The following is a 25304-nucleotide window of genomic DNA, read 5'->3' as shown; positions in this document are numbered from 1 at the left end:
TTACTGTTGTTGGTGGTGTTCCAAAATATCTTTGGCGTTATCAATTGAATCATGTGGCTTGGGCTTGGGTGCATTTTGTGAGTGCACGACTAATGCCGACTACTCACATGTCGGATATCAATAAGGAGAGGTTGTTATTGGTGTATGCCATTATGACTGGGATGACTATTGATGTAGGCCGCATTATTAGGAAAAGTATGAAAGATATTAGCATGTTGACTACTACGGCAGGATTAGGACATGGTTCGTTAATCACTGATTTATGTCGTACATATGGAGTTGTTATGTTTGGAAGTGACGTAGTTCGGAAGCCTATGTCGGCAATTTCTAAAAATAGGGTGCTTAATTATGAACCACCTTCCTTAGAAGCACCACCACCTCGACCGCATGCCACTGATAAAAGACAATGAATAAATGATGTAGAAGATGAGGATAATGAAGTAGACTTAGAGGGTACTCTTCCTAAGGAGCCTACGCATGAGGTACCAGTTGTACAACCGCCTGTTTAGCCTGAAGCTGGTACTTTTGATCCATATATGCAGATGATGCAAAATCAATTCCACTATTTGGTTCAACATAACAATTATCAGATTGCTCAAAATCAACATATGCAGCAGTATTTGGCGCAGCAAAGTGAGTATCAAATCGCTCACGTGGACCAGCTCAATGCGTTGGTAAATAAGTGGTCTCTATGGAACAATGAAGACGTAGCTCCATTCCCACTACCATCTCAATTTTTTCCTTATCAACCGCCGCCGCCTCCACCAATTTGAGTGTTTATGGTAAGTCTCTTTTTCTTTACTTTTTTTTTTTAAAGAAAAACAAACATTGGGGACAATGTTTAGATTAAGTTTGGGGGAAGAGATTTATTGTTGTTTGTTGTGTCTGTGTTATCTTGTTTTGTGTTGATTATGTCTAAGTTGAGCTAGTTGTGTTTTGTTTAAGTTGTTTAGGGTGTCAGTTGAATCAAGTTGACAATGATTAGCCAATGATAATATGATTGAATGATGAGCTGTGTAAATTGAATGGGAATAAAACTGTAAAAAAATCTGTGTGCTTGGTTGAATATTTTGTTCTATTTTTCTTAAACACTTAAATAATTGAGAGCTTAATCATGATTTTGATAAATTTTATGTGATTGAATAAAATTTATGCTTGCTAAATTTAAAATAGGAAGGGAAGATTGAAATTGGTTTATCCTAGAACTTGTTTGCTTGCTTTTTGAGGCGAAATCCTAGATTATGCATGCTTAGAAAAATGATTTAGGCAATTTTTTTGGACTGTTTGAGCCTTTCAAGCCAACCTTGATGTATTAAATCCTTAGTTACCCATTTTTGAGCCTAAATTGATTTTTTTATTGATTGACATTTGCTTTAATCTTATAACTTGAGAACCTAATTATTATTTTTCTTTCCCTGGAATGTACCATGAATATAGGAACGATAATTGGGAGTAATTTTGATTGATTTGTAATGGGAGGTTATGTATGACAAGTTGTGTCAACAATGAAGAAAATATATTTTGAGAGAAAGAAGAGAAAAGTAGAAAAAGAAAGAAAGAAAGAAAAAATATAATGTTGAGAAATCATTACACTCCAAATTGTATTATCAAAGAATAAGTTTGGGGGAGTGTAATGTTATACATGAAAGAAAAAAAAATTTGATTATACAATTTCTCTCGAAATGATAACATATTGGGAACTTTGGGATTGGGCTTGTGATTTGTATTAAAGGTTGAATTGGTTGGTTAGTGTTCATGGTACATTTTGAGCTTAAATGACTTTCTCATCCACCTTTGCCTAAGCCATTCAATTATAAGCTTGAAAAGACCTATTGATTTCTGAGCATGTTTTGTCTACATTAGTGGAGATTAGCAAGTGTAGCAAGCTTATGGGATATTATTTGGTTGTTTGATTGAAGTGAAAATTTAGTGAGCATAATTGAATTCAATTACATGTTATTTGTTAATCATGATTTTGAGAGCTGTTATTTTTGTTGCTTAATTGAATGGAATAAATGTTTCAACTGAAATTTTGGATTAAAAGTTGAGTTCCTTGAAGATTATATAAGTGAGTTGTTTGTCATAGCTTGAGACTTAGTATTGTTGTTGGCTTGATTCATATGTGTGTTTGTTGTGTTTTTGTCATTAGTTGAGTTGTTTGTTTTGGTTTCCTCAAGGACGAGTAAAAGTCAAGTTTGGGGGAATTTGATGAGTCAGTTTTTAGCATAGCTTTTAACATGTGTTTAGGGTAAGTTTGAGTCATTTTGGTGGAATGTTATGCGGTATTATGCTTGTTTTGGTATGTTTGCAGGAAATAGAATAAGGAAACGTGGAGTTGGGGAAATGAACGAAAAATCATAACAATTTGGGAAATTTATGCTAAAAGTTGACAAGAAGACAGTTGAGGATTCATTTGTAGAGAGACTTGTTCATTTTGGAGCTTTGGAATAAATTTTTGGGTCAATATGAAGGGTTGCGGCGCTTACATGAAGAGCTGCAGCGCAAGGGAAAAACAGAGAGAGCCATTTTCTGGAATTTTCAAGGGTCGTAGCGCATGGAAGAAAGGACGCGACACTCGCTGAAGTTAGAGAGCGTGTTTGCACAAATTCAGAGAGGCGCGCCGCGGCGCTTAAATGCCAGGGCCGCGGCGCATGTATTTTTTCGTGACTATCAGACGGGTGAAATCGTCATTTACTTGGAAATTTTTTTTTAGGGTTTCTATTTAAATACGTTTTTAAGAGTTAATTAGGAGATTCATTAATTTTTGATGTGGAGAAATTACTAGAGACTTGGGAGAACATTGAAGATCTGAGAGTTTGATTTCTTGATCTCTTCTTGATTTCTCTATTCTTGAGTTTATGTTTAATTTTATTGATTCCATTATGTTTTTTTTAACTAATCTTGTTATTAGGGTGTTAGGGGATTCTTCTTGAAGCTTTTGATTTCTTAATGCAATTTTTTTGAATTTCTTTCTCCTACTGTGAATTATTTATCTTATGCTTAATGCTTGTGAATGATTGATCACCATTTACATGTTTATATGATTTTAACCTATGCTCTGAAAAGAGAAGGCTAATTATGATATAGGTAGATAATCACAAATTTTATATTAGACGAAAGTACTTCTATGAATTGTGTAGTTTAGGGATTACGTGTTTAAAGCCTGCAATATGTTGATTTACCACAGAGATGTAGGAAATAATATGTTGTAGAGAATTATAGATCCTAGCAAGACTATAATATATAGTTGTAATCTGCTATCACAATAGAATTAAGAAATATTGAGAATCGGTTAGAAATCATAAGTGGATGGTTGATGAAACTAAAGCCCTAACTTTTACATCCATTGAATTAAATCATATTTTTATCTCTGAATTTCTCTAGTGCTTAATAGTTTCCTTAATTTTAGTAATAAATATTTTACTCATAATTCTGAATTTATTATTTAAATCAATTAGAATTAGAAGTTAATTATTGGTAATTAATATCAGACTTTGTGGAATCGACATTTTACTTATCGTATATTACTTGATTTGACCACGTATACTTGCGTGTTAATTTTAAAGAGATCAAAATCATTTACAAGGAACTTAGTGGTATTTAAGGATAAAATACAATGAGGAGTAAAACAGTAATTTGTACCCGACTCAGTTGTAAATCATATATAGAGGATTGAATGACAAATTATGGTTGTAACAATAAATAACATATTTACTTTAAGTGTAAAGCATTCTATAAGTTTAAGAGTGCAATTCTGAGTCTTTAGTGGAGTCACGAGAAATTAATAAGGTAGTGAAATTATTCGATAATAATTTTACGGTAACTTATTGGAGTTTGAATTCATAGGTCCATGGTCCCCACAATGTCATTGATTAAATCATCTAGATAGTCTTGATTAATTGATTTAATTATCAATTAGAATTGTCAAAATTGTTTTGTGTCAATTTTGGACAATTTTACTAAGATGTGGAATTTAGAGAAGAAAAGCGAATTTTGGGCAAATTTTTTAGTTATGACAAATTTGTGTCAAATTGATAAATGATATTAAATCAAGGTTCAAATTATAATTAGTTAATTTGAATAAATGATTTAATTAATTAATTTATTATTATTTAAATATTGTAATACTCTAGATAGCAAGACCATTACACTGTGTATTTTAAATAGTGCTGGACTTGTTAATCAAATCATTTGGATATAAATGTGTAACTAAGAATAATTAACGGATTAGGGTTTAAAATTTTTAATCATAGGAACGATTACTTTCATTTAAAAGTTTAAGTCTGCACATGGGATCCCAAAATAAGTATTTGCAAGTGTTATCCAAAAAACAGGCATGGATGACATGGCGAACGTTTAATACACGTGGCTGACATCTGGCAGAATTAGTGCTCGACTATCGACCAGGAAGACATTTATTGTCACAACATTCGATCTTTATATACGACCAGCCTGGTCGTATGCATGCTATACACGGAGAGAATCTCATGCAGTTATGATAGAATCCGAAATTATCTCCCATGATTTCCTGAGTATCCGATTATTTAGGAAATAATATCTGTAACAAATTAATGTAAATCCTCCTTAAGCCTATAAATAGAGGAAGATAGCTCAAGGGAAATGATCTTTTTTGGCTTTTTTGATCACTGGAGATTAGAGTTATTCTATTTGATATATTGTCTTGTTCTTCAGAGGTTTGTGAAACTCATTGAACCCTAGTTCTTTGATCACTCCTTTGAATCCTATATCAATAACAATTCAAGTGGACGTAGGTTATTACCAGATTCTGGGGCCGAACCACTATAAACTCTTGTGTTCTTTATTGTTTCGTCATCATATTCTTTTCAACGTGTTTGTCCAAATCAAGCATATTTGACTCCATGTCAATTGGCCAAAATCAGGGTCAACATGCTGGTGCTTTCATTGAGAGCTTGATACATTATCGTTGAAAGATCAATGGCAAAAACTACCAAGAAAACTGGACAGGTGGTCGGCGTTGCACCATCTCACCCGCCTCCTCCAAACGTGCTGAGGATGAGCTACATTTGGAATTTGATGAGGAAGAAATGGACTCCGAGACGCTGAAGAATACCCTGGGGGTATTGTAGGACGAATTGGCCAATCTGAGGGCCAGGCAGGAAAGTGTTGCCGAAATCATGGCGCGGCAGCAACAAGAAATTGAACGGCAGCGCTTGGAGCTGAGTGAAAGACAGGTGGAGATGGACCATTGCTAGAGGGAGGCCATGGCAGCCCTCGAGGCAGCCCTACAACTGGCTAGGAATCAGGCTGCACCTGCCTCGCAGCCTGATCAACCTGCGAATGGGCCGCTCCACAGGGGTCCCAATCCTAGCCCGCCTATCCAACCCTTGAGCCCACAAAGACCCGAGCAGCCACCGGTGCCTCAGGACGATGCCCTGCTAAGGGACCCTGAAGCACAGCCTCCATCCCAGGCTGGTCGCGGAAATCCCCCGCAGCTGAGGCAGAATAGGGCCGGGCAGCCGCCTCGCAGTCCTAGACGCCATAAGGGCGACGAGCCAAACCCTCCGAGCAGAGGACAACATCCTCCTGGTAACAGAAGGAACTCAGAGTCAGGCTCTGTGGTCAGGGGCCCCCCACGGCATGATAATGCACGGGGACCCACCGACCAACGCAGGCCACCCTCTAATGCTCGGGAGGTTCCAGCTCGGGAAGGCAACCGAGGGAACAGTCGATCCCACCATAGCCAATCAAGATTCAGAGATGGGCATGGTTATAATGAGGCCGACTCAGGCAGAGGAAATGCCGGTCGGAGGAATGAAGAAAGGGGTGGAGGCAGAAGCCTACCGCCTAGGGATGACCAACCCGATAGACGGGACGCTGGGGGGTAGCCCAGACAAAATAACGTCTTCAACCGGCTCAGAGCTAGCGAGCAGCGGAGGAGAGACGAGGATTTAAGAGACGTACTCAATGATCACCAGGAGCGGCAAGACGAGAACGTCCCCCCAGCACCAGAGGCCATGGCGATTCCTGGTGCCGTGCAAGCCCAGATAGATGCCCTCAACCAGGCAGTCCAGCAGCTGGTCCGGGGAAGAACATCTTATATCGACCATGATAGGAGAAATGGCACTCCTTTCGTCCAGAGGATAGCTATGGCAGAAACTCCTAGCAAGTTTAAGATGCCTACGCTTCCGAACTTTGACGGGTATGGTGACCCGGTATCTCACGTCAACATGTTTGAGATACAAATGGACATTCAGAAAGTGTCTGAAGACGCTTGGTGTAGGATCTTCCCTGCAACACTTTCTGATGCCGCACAGGAGTGGTTTTTCAAATTCCCTCCTGCAAGTATAGTTTCCTGGGAAATGTTCGTAAAGGAGTTTTACGGATAGTTCTACGCGAGTCGTGTGCACCCGACTGAGGCAAACTAGCTGGTTGAAATACGCCAGCAAGATGGAGAGCCACTGAAGGACTACGTCTAACGCTTTATGCGAGCAGCTGCTGGGGCAAAAACAGTGGGAGACGAAGGCAAGATGATGGCCATAACCGCGGGGGTTAAACGTCGCACGCCTCTCTGGGACAGCCTCAGAAAACATGGGGTCAGAACTACCCAGGAATTTTTGGATCGAGCTGATCGATATATCAAGCTCGAAGACGCCATCGCCAATGAAGGGAAGCCCCCAGGCAAGGACAAGGGGACTGCCGAGCCCGCCAAAGCCGCCAATGGGTCCAAGCCCAATGGCAACGACAAAGGCAACGGAAACGGCAATGGAAATGGCAAGAATGGGGGGAAAAGGCCGCACAATGAGCCTTCCACCTCTGACAATAAACGAGCCAAGGGTAATCGTTATGAACCTCAATTCACCAACTATACTGCCATTATTGAGTCTTGGGGAGAGGTTTATCAAGCCACTAGTTCCAGTGTGCCTTATAAGAAATCTGCTCCCATTCGAAAGGATATTTCGAGAAGAGACACTACCAAGTTCTGTCGTAATCATAATGACTACGGACATGATACCAATGAATGCAACCAGCTGAAGGATGAGATCGAGTTCCTTATTAGACAAGGACACTTGAGAAGATATATACGGGCCTCGGGAAATTCCCAACGAGAAGCTCCAGGTGGCAACGAGTAAGCGCCCACATGCCAACGCTCGCCACCTTTGCAGCCTGATCCCGTAACTGGCACATTGTTAACCATCTGTGGAGGCCCACACCTCGCGGGAAACAGCAGAAAGGCCAGAGAATGATATGCTTGGACTCTGCGCCACGACCAAGACATCGAGATGATGACTGTGGATGACCGCGTGCCTAAAAAGGCTCGGTCAGAAGAAGGTGAAATAACCTTCTTTGATAGTGATGCCCAACATGTCCGGTTCCCACATTCCGATCCGCTGGTCGTGGATACACAAATGGCCAACATGATGGTGAAGAGAGTGCTAGTTGATACAGGAAGTTCGGTGAACATCCTATATAAGTCTTCACTGGAACGCATGAAGTTGTCCGTTAAGGACCTGGAGCCCTGCAACCAAACAATATACGGCTTCTCTAGTGAGGGACTCGCCCCAGCAGGGTCAATCAGACTACCAGTGACAGCAGGTACAACGCTTGCTACCAGGACATTACTCGCTACTTTCATAGTAGTCGATTTTCCTTCGGCGTACAATGCCGTCATTGGAAGGCCTATACTGGTTGATCTACGGGCCGTCACCTCTATATGGCACTTAGCCATGAAATTCCTAACGGACGCAGGGGTAGGACGCGTGTTGGGAAACCAGAGGGAGGCCAGGGAGTGCTACAACGCCTCAGTCACGAAGGCGAAGAAGGGAATGTCAAAGAGCACTCCCCCAGATAGGTTGCAGATGGCAATTGATACACAAGCCCAATCTAGTGATGAAGTCACCAAATAGGGTGTTGCCCAAAGTGAGGATGGAGATTTAGATCCTCGCTTTGGGGATTTTGAGGAAAATGTTGGACCCGTCGAGGACCTGGAAGAGGTCCAACTTGATGAAAAAGACCCGACCAGAGTCGTGAAGGTCGGGAAAAACATAGAACCAACCACGAAGCATGCAATGGTGGAGCTTTTGCGGAAAAACCAGGAAGTCTTTGCCTGGTCGCACAAAGACATGGCTGGGATAGATCGTGCAGTTATCAGCCATGTCTTGAACATAGACAAGAGTTTTCCACTCGCAGAAAAGAAGGCTGCTCGATAAGGATCGGTCGAGAGCCTTAAAAGAAGAAGTTGAAAGATTAAAGGAGAATGGGTTCATCAGGGTGGCATTTTATCCATCGTGGGTCTCTAATCCAGTGCTGGTTCCCAAGCCTAACGGCAAATGGCGAACCTGTGTGGATTTTACAAACCTCAATAAAGCCTGCCCGAAGGATTGCTTCCCACTCCCAAGGATCGACCAGCTGGTCGATGCTACTGTAGGACACGAGATTCTCTCCTTCATGGATGCATACTCAGGCTACAATCAGATCAACATGCATCCCCCTGACGAGGATCACACCAGCTTTCAGACTGATACGGGATTGTACTGTTATAAAGTAATGCCCTTCGGACTGAAAAACGCAGGTGCGACTTACCAGCGATTGGTTAACCACATGTTTAAAGAATTGATCAGAGTAAACATGGAGGTGTACGTGGACGACATGCTGGTAAAGTCAAAAAAAGCAGAAAGACATGTGAAGGATTTACAAGAGTGTTTCGATGTATTGAACAAGTACCAGATGAAACTAAATCCTCTCAAATGTTCCTTCGGAGTTGGATTAGGGAAATTTTTGGGGTTCATTGTTAATTCAAGAGGAATCGAGGCCAACCCCGACAAGATAAAAGCCCTAATCGACATGAAATCACCAGAGAAGATCAAGTATGTACAAAGTTTAACTGGGAGAATTGCAGCCCTAAGTAGATTTATTTCCAAGTCAACGGATAAATGCGTCCCTTTCTTCAATCTACTTAGGGGCAACAAGAAGTTTGAATGGACAGGAGACTGCGAGCAAGCTTTTCAGGCCTTAAAAGCCCATATGGCACAGCCTCCTATTTTATCAAAGCCTATCGAAGGAGAAACTTTGTTCATTTACCTGGCGATCACTGAAGTTGCTGCTAGTGCGGTACTAGTATGAGAGGAAGAAGGCATACAAAAAGCGGTTTACTATGTAAGCAAGAGGCTAATTGGAGCAGAACTGAGGTATCCTCCCATCGAGAGGTTAGCGTATTGTTTAATCTTGGCCTCAAGGAAGCTACGTCCTTACTTCCAAGCCCATCCCATTACAGTCTTAACTTACCAGCCCCTTCGGCAAGTCCTCCAAAAACCAGAGGCGGCTGGGCATTTATTAAAATGGGCAGTCGAACTGGGGTAGTTCGATATTACATATTCACCGGAAGCAGCAGTAAAGGGACAAGTCTTGGCTGATCTTATTGCAGAGTTCACCGAACTCCTAGACAATGAGCAGTGCGAAAAGCCTAGTGCGCCTGAGCCTCAAGATGAAGCTCCTACGTGGAAGTTATTCACAGATGGGTCGTCAAACGAATCTCACGCGGGAGCAGGAGTGATCTTGATAACGTCAGAAGGGCATCGATTTCACTGCGCCATTAGGTTCGACTTCACAGCGTCAAATAATGAAGCCGAATACGAAACACTCTTAGCTGGATTAAGAATGGCAAAAGACATGAGTATAAAGGTGCTGGATATTTACAGTGATTCACAGCTGGTAGTGAATCAAGTTCTAGGGGAATATCAAGCGCGAGGCCTAAAAATGGTGGCCTACTTGAACAAAACTAAAGACCTGTTAGCCCAGTTCATGAAGTATACCTTCCAGCAAATACCTCGGGATCAGAATTCGAATGCAGATGCCTTAGGCAAACTCGCGAGCGCGAAAGATGCTGACACTTTGAATATTGTGCTAGTGGAAAGATTGAGCGAGCCAAGCATACGAGCAAATGAAACCAGTATGGAAATTCGGATGGAAGATACATGGATGGCGCCTTACTTGGAGTATCTTACAAATGGTGTACTATCGACAGATAGGAACAAGGCCAGAACTCTTCAAAGGTAGGCTGCTAGGTATATACTGGTCGATGGTGTTCTATACCGAAGGGGATATTCCATGCCACTGCTCAGATGTATTACACCAGAGAAAGCTAAGGAGCTGATGAAAGAAGTACATGAAGGCTTCTGCGGGGATCGCGCTGGGGGGAAAAGTTTGGCGAAAAAGATTCTAAGGCAGGGCTATTTCTGGCTGACTATGAACGAAGATTCAATGGAGTTTGTGCGAAAGTGCGATAAGTGTTAGAGATTTTCCAAAATCCCACGCGCAGCTCCAAACGAGTTAAAACAGATGCAGAGTCCTTGGCCTTTCGCAGTATGGGGTATAGAGTTGATTGGATCCCTGCCTACGGGAAATGGCAGAGTGAAGTACGCAGTTGTAGCAGTCGACTACTTCACCAAATGGGCCGAAGTTGAATCACTTGCTACCATAATGACCAAGAAAGTTCTTGACTTTGTCATCAAGAACATTGTTTGCCGATATGGTTTGCCTCAAAAGATTGTCTCAGACAACGGAACCCAGTTCGACAGTGACTTATTCACCGACTTCTGCGAAAGGCACGGGATTATTAAAAGCTTTTCTTCGGTCGCGCATCCACAAGCAAATGGGCAGGTCGAAGCAGTGAATAAAATGCTTAAGGACACCCTGAAGAAAAGACTTGAAGACACTAAAGGAGCATGGCCAGAACAGCTGCCTGAAGTCCTCTGGTCGTATAGAACTTCTCATCGAACAGTGACAGGTCACACCCCGTTTTCCTTGGCATATGGGTATGAAGCTGTGTTATCTGTCGAATTAGATCCCCCCTCACATTGGCGCATTACATACGACTAGAGCCAGAATAGCCAACTGATAATGGAGTCCCTAGACTCAATTGAAGAAATATGAGAAAGAGCCCAACTCCGAGTTGCTGCGTACCAGCAAAAGGTCGCCCGGTATTTTAACTCAAAGGTGAAAGAAAGGAAATTCAACGTCGGTGACCTAGTGCTACGACGATTTTTCTTGAATACCCGCGACCCCACTGCTGGAGTGCTTGGACCAAACTGGGAAGGACCTTACCAGATTGAAGAAGTCCTTCATCCGGGCACCTACAAACTTGCACGCTTAAATGGAGATCTCGTTCCACACTATTGGAACGGTGAACACCTGCGCAAGTACTACCAATAAACAGTCCTTTTTAAAGGACTGGCTTGTATTAATTTTTACTTTTTACAAGTTTCGAAAAAGGGTTAGCCACGTTGTATGGCTAATCGCTTATAAGTGTAAGATCTTTTTAAGATCACTCGTAAAGACATGTTTAGTCCATTTTTAATACGAGATTATAAGGGACTGTGCGCAGCCAGTCATTCTTGCCAACCTTTATAAATTTATTTTTACAAGTATTTGTTCATTACGTGTGTTGTTTTGCTGTATTATAAGTGTTATGTTTACTATCGAGCAGTAATGTTCGCACAGGTCGTGGTCAAGGCAAGTGACCAAGGGCCTAAAGCTCCTCGATCACTTGGGGGGCATATAAGGTACATCGATAGCAAAGCATACCAAGAGGTATGTAAACACATGAACAAAATGAGTGAAAGCATGCTACGGTACATAGAGTATTTTTCAAAATTTATATTTTGTTAAATCAAACCAAAGTACTATGCTAAGTTCGGTCATACGAACAGATGTTATAATAGGCAAAAAATATTATAATATCAAAAAAGCATTATGTTACACCGCGAGCAGTTATGCTCGGATGTAATTGTTTAATTAAAAGTAAAAGAGCTGCCCTCGCAGCAATAAAAACCAATTGTCTTTACAAAACGACCCGTGGGTCATAAAAACGAAATAAAAGAAAAAAAAAATTACTGAGGAGCAGGAGGGTCTTGAGGATTAGGGGGAGTGCCCTGGTCGGCAGGAGGACCAGCTTCAGCATCAGCGGCAGGTGCCTTGGCTTTCTCCTCTTCTTCCAACCGGATGGCACATTGCACCATCAGAGTCTTCTTCAACCGCTCGGACAGATAGTTGAAGTTGGCATCCCGGTTGTGCTTCCAGAACTCGTAGAAGCAGAGGTGAGTAGCTTCCTTGTACCTCTTCAAATTCTTGACCCCTTCCTCCTCGAGCTCCTGCACTCGCTTTTCAAGCTTCCTCGTCTCTTCCCTGCTAGCGATCAGATCAAATCCAAGTTGCTTACACTCTTGGGTGACAAGTATGGAACTTTCCCTCCATTTCTCCCGGGCATCGTTGGCTTTCTTCAAGGCGTCTTGGCTCTCCTGAAGCTCCTGGGTGAGAGTGGCCTGGTCCTCGCACAGTTGCTCATTAAGTTTGGACAGTTCCTTTTTCTCCTCGAGCAACTTGTTGTAGTCAGCCTCAAGTACTTGCTTAGCCTGAACAAGCCTGGAATCAAAATTCTTTCCGCAAGAAACCAACGCTCCAACACGGCGCCAGCCAGCAGTTAGAGTTAGCAGCCCCTGGAAGGCAAAAAACTGAAACAAAGTAAGGGAAATGAATCAGACATAAATGGCAAAGTAGTAGGAGATGACTCACACTAACTATCTCGTTCAGCCCTCTGTTGACGACCTGGTCAGCATCCATCGAAGCAGTTTTGGTGATGGCAGCCTGACTGCATCTGTGCTTTGAGAGTTTGTATATCCTCTCTCGGGCTGACCCGACCACGAAGCTGGGCAGGGAGCCTTCGGGCAAGTTGTCCAATGCCTCCTTGTCAGCAGCCCTAGAAGAGGGCTGTGGATTAGCAGGTGTGGGAATCGACTGCTCGGTAGGGGGCGGAGGTGTCGTGTTCTCCTTGGAAGGGGCGGTGGCTGGAGCATCGTCTGTTCGAGCCTTCTTCGAGGGAGTCTTGCTGCTTTCCCCTCGAGTCCTCTTGCTATCCTTCTTTGGGACAGAAGAGGCAGCAGTAGCCTCGTAGTGCTCGAAGACGTCTTCAGAATCCATACCTGCACAAAAGAAAGCAACTTGAGCAATAAGACTAAATGGTCATAGAGGGAACAGGGATAAAAGTGAAAGGATTACAAGTAAAGTACCCGGGCTACAACTACTGGTCGTAGCATTATTTACTGAACTACCTAGTTCCTGGAAGAAATCTGAGTTTAAAGAGGGAGCATTCCTAAAGTTGCCGTCCCCATCAAATAGATGAGAGGGAATTGGAAAATGATTTAAAAGCGAGATTATTGTACCATTTACATCCGACGAATCGTCAGAAAGTTCGGTAGGCTCAGCAGCCTTTTGTTTCCCCTTGCCCTCGGGGACCGAGGTTTTCTCCGCTCGATGGGGGACGGCAGGTTCCCTGATCGTAACCCCAGTTGGCCTCCTCCGTGGAGGAGGTGTCTGGGGTTGCTACTCGGGTTCCGCGTGGCCTTGGACACCGCCCGCCGAGGGTTCATTCGTCACAGATTGGGAGCCCCAAAGGCCGACCAGCCTAAGGTTAACCTCGTTGACTAAGTTTTTTACACTCTTATCAGCATTTGGCATGCTGGCTAAGAGTGTTGCCCTTGACTCCATCCATGGAGTAGGGATTGGACGTAACCATGGGCCTGGAACACAGTGGAATGTCAAGACATTGCGACATAAAAACACTAAGTGTAGAAGCTACTGGCATAAGAATTTTTACCTCCTCGAGTGAAGGCCAGGTTGTCTGCGGCTAGGTCAGGAGTAAGGAAGTATTCATGATGATACCTCCCCGCGTTAGAAATATGAGTGGTGTTGGACAAGAAAGTGCGCCCGGTTTCTTGGTGGTAGAGATGAAAAAACCCCGTGCCATCTTGGTTGGGGTTGGACTTAAGGTCGAAAAGAAAATTGACCTCGTGGGGGGTAGGTATCGGCCATTTCTTGAGTTTATAAAGGATATAGAGTGCGGCTAGCATTCTATATCCGTTTGGGGTAATCTGAAAGGGGGCAACTCCGAAGTAATTTGCTACCCCCTGAAAGAACGGGTGAAGAGGCAAGGTGGCACCCGCCTCGAAGTGAAACCGTGCCCAGGCGCTATAGGCTCTGCCTGGCAGGTTGGCCCGCTGGTCGATAGAAGGTCTGATCAGGATCACCCCCGTCAGGTTGTATTTATTTAAGTAGTTGGCGATCATCCGTATCGTCACCCTACTTTGGGGAACAACGTGCCACTCAACAGCTGGCTGGTCAGCATGACGAGGACGGGCACGCCTCTGGACATTGGTCTCAGGAGCGAATTCGCCTCGACCGCTGGTCAAGGGGGCATCAACAGAAGGTTGGCCTGAGGAGTTAGGAGTTTTCCTTTTTTGAGCTTTTGTTTTTGTTCGGGCCATTCTCTGAGTTGGGGCTGGAGGACGGTTTGAGCTAGGGCGAGAAAATGGGATTTCTGATATCAAAGTGGATGGGTTTTCTTCGCCTTCAAGTAGTTGTGCCAAGAGGTCATCTTCAATAGGTCTTTCTCCTCCCCAAGGGTCTTGCATATGAACTGCAAACATACAATGGAGGAGATAAGACACAGTCTACGAAGTAGTGTGGAAGATTGGGATAACGTTGCTCGCGTCTAGGTAACCAGCAGCATCCTACTCCTACACTAAGATTCGACACTAGTGGTTTGAAAAACGGATCAAAGAGGAAATAAACGGTTTTCTAAAAAAGAACTGTTTCGACTCCTGAAGGGCGGGAAAAAACCCAGTTTTTTCACCTAGCTTAAAGATTGAATTTTTACGTCGATCTTATGCCCTAAGCCTATGGTCCTTACTATCAAACTAAGTCCTAACTTATACAAAGAAAAAAGACACCCCCTTACCAAGCATTGAAAGTTCTATACAAAAAATCCTCATAAAACCCTACTGAAGAACACAAAAAATCACAGAGCATAGTAACGGCGTGCATGGCATAAAGAAAAGTTTAAAAAACAAAGTAATTACCTGGGCGAAGATGGAGATTCAAAAAAAGTAGAGATTTCGAGTCGGAAAGACCTTCGGCTGGACGACTGACTGGTTTCGAAGCTTTGTATTCTGGAAGCAAGGTTCTTGAGGTTTTTGACAAAGATGGTGAGTAAAAAATTATGGGGAAGAAAAAGGAGCTACTTATAGGGGTGAGGTATGGCAAAAGGTGGTAATCATTACTTCCTATTTCGAAACGTGGGGATGTGTATAAGCCGTCAAATTGTTTTCTTGAAAACTGAAAAGGCTTGATTAGACATAATTATGTCACGGCTTTCAAAAATGCACGGGGATCCTGATAGACATCGTGGGGATATGAACAGTTGTTTCCCTAAAGTTTCTTTATTGCTGGTCGCACTAAACAAACTTGGGGGGCAAATGTTATCCAAAAAACAGGCATGGATGACATGGCGAACGTTTAATACACGTGGCTGACATCTGGCAGAATTAGTGCTCGACTATCGACCAGGAAGACATTTATTGTCACAACGTTCGATCTTTATATACGACCAGCCTGGTCGTACGCATGCTATACACGGAGAGAATCTCATGCAGTTATGATAGAATCCGAAATTATCTCCCATGATTTCCTGAGTATCCGATTATTTAAGAAATAATATCTGTAAAAAATTAATGTAAATCCTCCTTGAGCCTATAAATAGAGGAAGATAGCTCAAGGGAAAGGATCTTTTTTGGCTTTTCTGATCACTGGAGATTAGAGTTAATCTATTTGATATATTGTCTTGTTCTTCAGAGGTTTGTGAAACTCATTGAACCCTAGTTCTTTGATCACTCATTTGAATCCTATATCAATAACAATTCAAGTGGACGTAGGTTATTACCAGATTCTGGGGCCGAACCACTATAAACTCTTGTGTTCTTTATTGTTTCGTCATCATATTCTTTTCAACATGTTTGTCCAAATCAAGCATATTTGACTCCGTGTCAGTTGGCCAAAATTAGGGTCAACAATAAGGCATTTACAACTCCAAAGGAAATTACAACCTAAGCGGCAAAATTAAGGTTTGACTCTAGTCCCTCATGAACCCTCGGTCGTGGTGGTCAAGTAGTTGCAAATGTGCACGCTGCCCCTAAAGCTCTCCAACTCATGGCTGATATAGCTTTCCCTTTCCCTTACATGCACCACATAGCACACGTGAGCCAAGGCTGAACAAGAAAACTTAAATCAACAGATTCAGATAGGCAACAGAATACAAACAATAAGCTTAGTAGTAACAACCCTGCTCAAACAAACACATAATCCAAATGATACAACAAATGAGTTAGACAAGTGCAAACCACACTTCTAATTATTTAGGTGGCGTTCGGGCTAGTCAAGTGCATATTGCACTCCCAGGTTGCCCTAGCCAAAATGGCATGCGTTCCACATGCTTATTGCCATCCCCGACTCCCTTAAGCTGAGCTTTCAGATCAGGTATAATCAAACATACAGTTTGTATAACACACAATCAGATGCGGCATATACAAGCATGCCTAATCAAGTAATCTCATGCAAAATCATAGTCATATTTATTAACAGGGGCTCGACTCCCAATTACAACCAGGGTGTAGTTTTCTTACCTCGAGTCCCGAGCAGATGGCATATGGCGATCCCGAGCACGATCCCTACTCTCGAGCCCTAATGGTATAACCTAGTCACAACACAATAGCAGGTAACCATCAAGATCTGAACTGATTAAAAACTTCAAAATTACTTAATAGCCTCTAGAATCTCGAATTCTACTAAAGCAGGTAGTAGAATCCTTCCTGAGCCTTTAGGTTTGAGTTCTTGAGCTTAAAAATTCCTTTTTGCCAAGACCTCCAATTTGAGGTGTGGCGCCCCACACAAGCGTCACAACCCTCTACAAGTTAGAGAGCAAATCCCCTTAATTCCCTAGACACGCGTTGTTGCGCAACCCACCCAACGCCGCGACACTGAGGCGGTTAGGAGAACAACCCCTAGCCCTCGAGTTCATGCGGGCCGTGACGCGACCCCGCGAACCCAGATATTCTTGGTTTTTCTTGTGTTTTCCCCGAGCCAAAATCTCTCCAAACCTAACCCAAAGTTATACCAAAGTCCCAATTGAGTCTAGGACTCTCAATAACACAACATAAGCATCATCAACACCCCAAAAGCTAAACAAAATTCTTACCAAAACTCAAAAATCAAAACTAAAGTTTAAACCTCAACCAAACACTTAAACCATAACATAATTCCCTCAAAACCAGAGCATAAATCTTACCTTAACTGAGATTACACCCTCAAGCTGCCTCTTAATCCCAATCCTAGCTTCAGCTCCTTAGATTCCCAGGCCAATTCTCCTCAAATTCAAAATCTTCCCAAGTGCCTAAGAGAAATGGATGAACTAGAGAGAGAGAGAGAGAGAGAGAGAGAGAGAGAGAGAGACTGAATGGGAGCTGATGAGTGTTTGCTTGTTTCTGAGTTTTCCCAAAGCCTCTAGATGACTAAGGTAATCCTAGGCTAGGGAAAAGACCAAAATGCCCCTAGCCTTTACATTGGTTCTCTAATGCCCCAAGGGCAAAATCGTCTATTCCCCGCTAAACCTTAAATTTCACTTAAGATTCTCAATTAATCCCGACATACCTAAATAATCACCAAATAACTACCCATCACTTGAAAAATCCCGACTATGCACTAGATTACTAAAATACCTGTAGTAACTGAGGTTACCTTTCTCTTAGACCTCTTTATTTATGTGATTATAGGTTGTCTTTATTTTATAGAATAGATTTAACTTGAGTTGAGGTGATAGAATAAGGTTTAATTTTTGAAATATTTAGTGGTTATGATTAGTATAGTATAGTATAGTATAGTTTTGTGATATTAGTAGCATTGTTTGTGGAAAAATGGGTGATTGCGTAAGAATACATTAATTATGGTATTATTAAGAATAGTTATGGATCGAGTCTACATAAAGCCCTAAAGCCCAATAAGATTTTGGGCTTAGTAAGTTCAAAATGCCTAGAGAATTAGAGTTTGTTATTTTATGGTTAGTTAGGATATTTGTGGATTAGGTTGCTATTTAGATAATTACATAGAATTTTCGTAACTATAGAGTACTGTACCTTTGGACTCATTTTTGACCTAGTTATATTATAATTTTGGAAAAATAGTATTTCTAAAAAGTTGTAGATAATTGAATTAGATTTCTAATGATATAAAAATTGTTTAAATCGGACCCTTACAGCTACAGTTATGTTGATTTTACTATAGGTAAGTCCGGAGTTACGAGATTTAGGTAGTTAGAGGTTGAAATATTTTTTCCTAGGTAGTTTGATGTCAGATTATTCCTCAATTATTTAATAAAAATATTAATAAGATAATTTAGAGATATTTTCTATAGATGTTAGGATTCTATTTTATTTAAATTTACATTTTAGTTATAGTTAGAATGAAATTGGGATTTTTTAGAGCCTATAAATAGAGCCTATTCATACTCATTTTTTTCATTCACTATTGCTCTTCTTGAGACCCTCACGCACTCTCTCTCTCTCTCTCTCCCTATTGTTATCGTACACCACCATCAAAACACAAACCCTAAGGCTGAAATCATCATCACCATCACCTCTTCATATCTTTGAAACCCTAGTACCCAAAGAGGCCACACGACCGAGGCAATCTTTCTTATTGTTAAAAACCTACAAGCAAGCATTTAAGGATCTAGGGTTTTTCTTCAAGATCAAGGTTGAGGTATAGTTAAGTTTTAATTGTGTTTGAGTTTTAGATCTATAAATTTATGTTTTAATAATGGTATCATGTTTATGAAATAGGGTTTTAAGCAGGATTACCAATAAAAGACTCAAGTGTAGTTTCTGTGCACCACACTCAAGGTAAGGAAAATTAAGTAATTTAGTTTATGACCTAGTTTGTGATATGTATGACCCTAACATTTCAGGTACAAAAAGAAGATAAGTGTAGCTAGACCTAAGGTGTTCAGAAATGTATGACGGACCTAAGTGATGTCCGGTAGGCTCAATTGCCAAACTTGTATGACAGACCTAAGTTGATGTCCGGTAGGCTCGGTTGCCAAACTTGTATGATGGACTTATGTCTGGGGCTTAATTGGCACCTCTATACAAGCACTTATCTTTTTCTTATACCTGTCTTGTTATTATAACCTATGATTATGACCTATGACTTAGGATATATTTTGATCTTGTATGATTAGTATAAATTAGCGTTGTTATGAACTCTTGTATGAACTGATGGTATGATTGTTATGACTGTGTGATTATATGATTTGTTATTTATGATGTGTTTATGACTAATGTTATGATTGCAGGATATAATTTATGATCTAGATCTATGTGTGATTTTTAGTATGACAGTGATATAGGAAAGATTATGACCTTGGTTCCTGTTATGAATATAGTATTGCATGTGAAATTATTCGTTGTGAGTTTATAATTGATTTCTGTATGAATTGTTGTGTATTTTCCTTACTCGGCTTAGAAGCTCATTCCTTTCTTTTATTTTTGTGGAATAAGTTAACCATAGATGACTGGTGGTGAGCAGATTCCCAATAGCAAGACTGGTGTGAATATGTGGGGGTCGTATAGTCGCGTGTTACTTTCTTGGGAAATTATGAACTTTATGATTAAATGTTGCCTAGTTTTATTGTAAAGACTATTATTTATTTTCCTTAAACCCGGGTTATGTTTATTTTAAATTATCAATGAAGAAGGCAACATTGTTTACGATTTATTTTTCAACATCTTTATTTTCTACAATTTTAGTAAAAATTTAGGGTGTTACAATACCCCCAGGCTCACTCTGAGCCGGGTATTTGACCCCGTGGTGACTTTACCATTAACTTACTCACTAGAATCACCTCGAGGCGAATATCACAAATATATCTACATAATAATGTGGTCTCAATCACATAACACACATAATTACAATTATACCCTCAACGGGTCAAAATTACAAAAAATGTCATTTTTAACGAAAATGGATCCACATCCATATTTAATACACATAAACATGCATAAGCATTCATATCACAATATAATTCATATATGCCACATAATCACACATATATTCAATTAATTTCACATAATTCGCATATAAATCTGTTATCCTTAAAATCAGAAGTGAATGACATGGCAGGCATTAATTACACGTGGCTGACACCTGGCAGAATCTGTGCTCGACTGTCGACCAGGAAGACGTCCAGTGTCATGCGATCGGTTTCTTCATACGACCAGCCTGGTCGTACACACATTTTACGCGAAGGAAATCTTAGGCAGTTATGATGGAATCCGAAATTATCTTCCATGATTTCCTGAGTATTCGATTATTTAGGAAAGAATATCTGTAACAAATCAATGTAAATCTTCCCTGAGCTTATATATAGAAGGAGAGGGCTCAGGGAAGAGGATCTGATCCTTTTCTTTTGAGCAAAAAAAGATCATTTGAGATTAGGGAGAGATTACACTAGAATAATTGTATTTTCTTCTTCAGAGGATAGTGAAACTCATTGAACCCTAGTTCTTTGATCACCCCTTTGAGTCTTATTTCAATAACAATTCAAGTGGACGTAGGTTATTACCAGATCCTGGGGCCGAACCACTATAAAATCTTGTGTCTTTATTATTTTCGTCATCACATTCTTTTCAACGTATTCATCCACGTCAAGTGTATTTTGACTCTGTGTCAGTTGGCCAAAATCTGGGTCAACATTCTGGTGCTTTCATTGAGAGCTTGATATAGCATCGTTGAGAAAACCAATGGCAAAAACTACCAGGAAAACTGGACAGGCGGCCGGCGCTGCACCATCTAGCCCGCCTCCTCCTCCTCCTCCAAACGTGGCTGAAGATGAGCCACATTTGGATTTTGATGAGGAAGAAATGGACAATGCAACGCTAAAAAGTTCCCTAGGGGTATTACAGGAGGAGCTGGCCAATCTGAGGGCCAGCCAGGAAGGTGCTGCCGAAACCATGGCGCGACAGCAACAAGAAATTGAGCGGCAGCGCCTGGAGCTGAGTGAAAGGCAGGCGGAGATGGACCGTCGCCAGAGGGAGGCCATGGCAGCCCTCGAGGCAGCCTTACAATTGGCTAGGAATCAGGCTGCACCTGCCTCGCAGCCTGATCAACCCGCAAAAGGCCCAAGCAGCCACAGGTGCCCCATGACGATGTCCCACTGATGGACCCTAAGGAGCAGCCTCCATCCCAAGCTGGTCGCGGTAATCCCCCGCAACAGAGGCAGAATAGGAACGAGCAACAGCCTCGTAGTCCTAGACGCCATAGGGGCGGTGAGCCAAATCTTCCGAATAGAGGATAGCATCCTCCTGGTAACAGGAGGAACTCAGAGTTAGGCTCTACGGTCCGAGGCCCCCCACGACATGATAATGCACGGGGACCTAACGACCAATGCAGACCACCCTCTAACGCTCGGGAGGTTCCAGCCACAGAGGGCCATCGAGGGAATAGTCGATCCCACCATAGCCAATAAAGATTCAGAGATGGCCATGGTTATAATGAGGCCGACTCAGGCAGAGGGAATGCTGGTCGGAGAAATGAAGAAAGAGGTGGAGGCAGGAGCCAGCTACCTCAGGATGACCAGCCCGACAGACGGGATGCTGGGGGGCAGCCCAGACAAACTAACGTCTTCAACCGGCTCGGAGCTAGCGAGCAGTGGAGGAGAGATGAGGACTTAAGAGATATACTCAATGATCGCCGCGAGCGGCACAGTGAATACGTCCCCCCAGCACCAGAGGCCACGGCGATCCCTAGCGCTGTGCAGGCCCAGATAGATGCCCTCAACCAGGCAGTGCAGCAGCTGGTCGGGGGAAGAACATCTTACATCGACCACGATAGGAGGAAAGATACTCCTTTCATCCAGAGGATAGCCATGGCTGAAACTCCTAGCAAGTTAAAAATGCCTACGCTTCCAAACTTTGACGGGTATGGTGACCCGGTATCTCATGTCAACAAATTTGAGATACAAATGGGCATTCAGAAAGTGTCCGAAGACGCTCGGTGCAGGATCTTCCCTACAACACTTTCTGACGCTGCCCAGGAGTGGTTTTTTAAATTCCCTCCTGCAGGTATAATTTCCTGGGAAATGTTCGTGAAATATTTTTACGGGCAGTTCTATGCGGGTCGCGTGCACCCTACCAAGGAAAATCAGCTGGTCGAGATACGCCAGCAAAATGGAGAATCGCTGAAAGACTACGTTCAGCGTTTTATGAGAGCAGCCGCCGGAGCAAAAACGGTGGGCGATGAAGGCAAAATGATGGCCATAACGGCAGGGGTTAAGCACCGTACCCCTCTCTGGGAGAGCCTCAGAAAGCATGGGGTTAGAACTACCCAGGAATTCTTAGATCGAGCTGATCACTACATCAAGCTCAAAGACGCCATCGCCAATGAAGGAAAGCCCCCAGGCAAAGATAAAGAGACGGCCGAGCCCGCCAAAGCCGCCAATGGGTCCAAGCCCAACGGCAACGGCAATGGCAAGAATGGTGGAAAACGGCCACACAATGAGCCTTCCACCTCTGACAACAAAAGGACCAAGGGTAAATGAACCTCGGTTCACTAACTATACTGCCCTTATTGAGTCTCGGGGAGAGGTATATCAGGCCATGAGTTCCAGTGTGCCTTACAAGAAGCCTGCCCCTATTCGAAAAGATATTTCGAGGAGAGACACTACCAAGTTCTGTCGTTATCACAACGACTACGGACATGACACTAATGAATGCAACCAGTTGAAGGATGAGATCGAGTTCCTTATCATACAAGGACACTTGAGAAGATATGTACGGGCCTCGGGAAATTCCCAACGAGAAGCTCCAGGTGGCAACGAGCAATCGCCCACACACCAATGCTCGCCACCTTTGCAGCCTGATCCTGTAGCCGGCACCCTATTAACCATCTGCGGAGGCCCGCACCTCGCGGGAAACAGCGGCAAGGCCAGGGAACGATATGCTCGGACTTTGCACCACGACTAGGACATCGAGATGATGGCTGTGGAGGACCGCGCGCCGAAAAAGGCTCGATCAGAAGAGGGCGAGATAACCTTCTCTGATAGTAATGCCCAGAATGGCCGGTTCCCACACTTCGATCCGCTGGTCGTGGACATCCAAATGGCCAATATGATAGTGAAGAGAGTGCTAATCGATACAGGAAGTTCAGTGAACATCCTGTACTAGTCTTCTCTGGAACGCATGAAGTTGTCCGTTAAGGACTTGGAGCCTTGCAACCAAACAATATACGACTTCTCTGGCTAGGGACTCGCCCCCGCAGGGTCAATCAGACTTCCAGTGACAGCAGGTACAGCGCCTGCTACTAGGACATTACTCGCTACTTCCATAGTGGTCGATTGTCCCTCGGTATACAATGCCGTCATTGGAAGACCCATACTGGTTGACCTACGGGCCGTCACCTCTATGTGGCACTTAGCCATGAAATTCCCGACAGACGCAGGGGTAGGACGCGTGTTGGGAAACCAGAGGGAGGCCAGGGAGTGCTACAACGCCTCGGTCACGAAGGTGAAGAAGGGAACATCAAAAAGCACTCCCACTGAAAGGTTGCAGATGGCAGTTGATACACAAGCCCAATCTGGTGAAGGAGTCACCAAATAGGGTGTTGCCCAAAGTGAGGATAGAGATTTGGATCCTCGCTTTGGGGATTTTGAGGAAAATGTTGGACCCATTGAGGACCTGGAAGAGGTCCAACTTGACGAGAAAGACCGGACCAGAGTCGAGAGGGTCGGGAAAAACTTAGAACCCACTACGAAACATGCATTGGTGGAATTTTTGTGGAAGAACCAGGAAGTCTTTGCCTGGTCGCACAAAGACATGGCTGGGATAGATCCCGTAGTCATAAGCCATGTCCTGAATATAGACAAGAGTTTTCCGCCCGTGCAACAGAAAAGAAGGCTTCTCGATAAGGATCGGTCGAGAGCCTTAAAAGAAGAAGCGGAGAGATTAAAGGAGAATGGGTTCATCAGGGTGGCGTTTTATCCATCGTGGGTCTCTAATCCAGTACTGGTTCCCAAGCCTAACGGCAAGTGGCGAACCTGTGTGGATTTTACGGACCTCAATAAAGCCTGTCCGAAGGATTGTTTCCCACTCCCAAGGATCGACCAGTTGGTCGATGCTACTACAGGACACGAGATCCTCTCTTTCATGGATGCATATTCGGGCTACAATCAGATCAGCATGCATCCCCCTGACGAGGATCACACCAGCTTTCGGACCGATACGGGATTATACTGTTATAAAGTAATGCCCTTCGGACTGAAAAACGCAAGTGCGACTTACTAGCGACTAGTTAACCACATGTTTAAAGAGTTGATTGTCGTAAACATGGAGGTATACGTGGACGACATGCTGGTAAAGTCAAAAAAGGTGAAAGGACATGTGAAGGATTTGCAAGAGTGTTTCGATGTATTGAACAAGTACCAGATGAAACTAAATCCTCTCAAATGTTCCTTCGGAGTTGGATCAGGGAAGTTTTTAGGGTTTATTGTTAATTCAAGAGGAATTGAGGCCAACCCCGACAAGATAAAAGCCCTGATCGATATGAAATTGCCAGAAAAGATCAAGGATGTACAAAGTTTGACTGGGAGAATTGCGGCCCTAAGTAGATTTATTTCCAAATCAACGGACAAGTGTGTCCCTTTCTTCAATCTACTTAGGGGCAACAAGAAATTTGAATGGATAGGAGACTGCGAGCAAGCTTTTCAGGCCTTGAAAGCCCATATGGCACAGCCTCCTATTTTATCCAAACCTATCGAAGGAGAAACTTTGTTCATTTACCTGGCGATCACTGAAGTTGCTGCTAGTGCGGTACTAGTACGAGAGGAAGAAGGCATGCAAAAAGCGGTTTACTATGTAAGCAAGAGGCTAATCGGAGCAGAACTGAGATATCCACCCATCGAGAGGTTAGCATACTGTTTAATCCTGGCCTCCAAGAAGCTACATCCTTACTTCCAAGCCCATCCTATCACAGTTTTAACCGACCAGCCCCTTCGGCAAGTCCTCCAGAAACCAGAGGCGGCTGGGCATCTATTAAAGTGGGCAGTCGAACTAGGGCAGTTCGATATTACGTATTCACCACGAGTAGCAGTAAAGGGACAAGTCTTGGCCGATCTCATTGCAGAGTTTACCGAACTCCCAGACGACGAGCAATGCGAAAAATCTAATGCGCCTGAGCCTCATGATCAAGCTCCCTCATGGAAGTTGTTTACGGATGGGTCGTCAAACGAATCTCACGCAGGAGCAGGAGTGGTATTGATAACGCCAGAAGGGCATCGATTTCACTGCACCATTAGGTTTGACTTCGTAGCCTTGAACAATGAAGCAGAATACGAGGCCCTCCTCGCTGGATTACGATTGGCAAAAGACATGGATATAAAAGTGCTCGATATT

The sequence above is a fragment of the Humulus lupulus genome, chromosome 1 (assembly GCF_963169125.1).
Source record: "Humulus lupulus chromosome 1, drHumLupu1.1, whole genome shotgun sequence".
In the NCBI taxonomy this organism is placed as follows: Eukaryota; Viridiplantae; Streptophyta; class Magnoliopsida; order Rosales; family Cannabaceae; genus Humulus; species Humulus lupulus.
The sequence above is the reverse complement of the archived record's forward strand: the minus strand, read 5'-3'. Positions refer to the sequence as shown.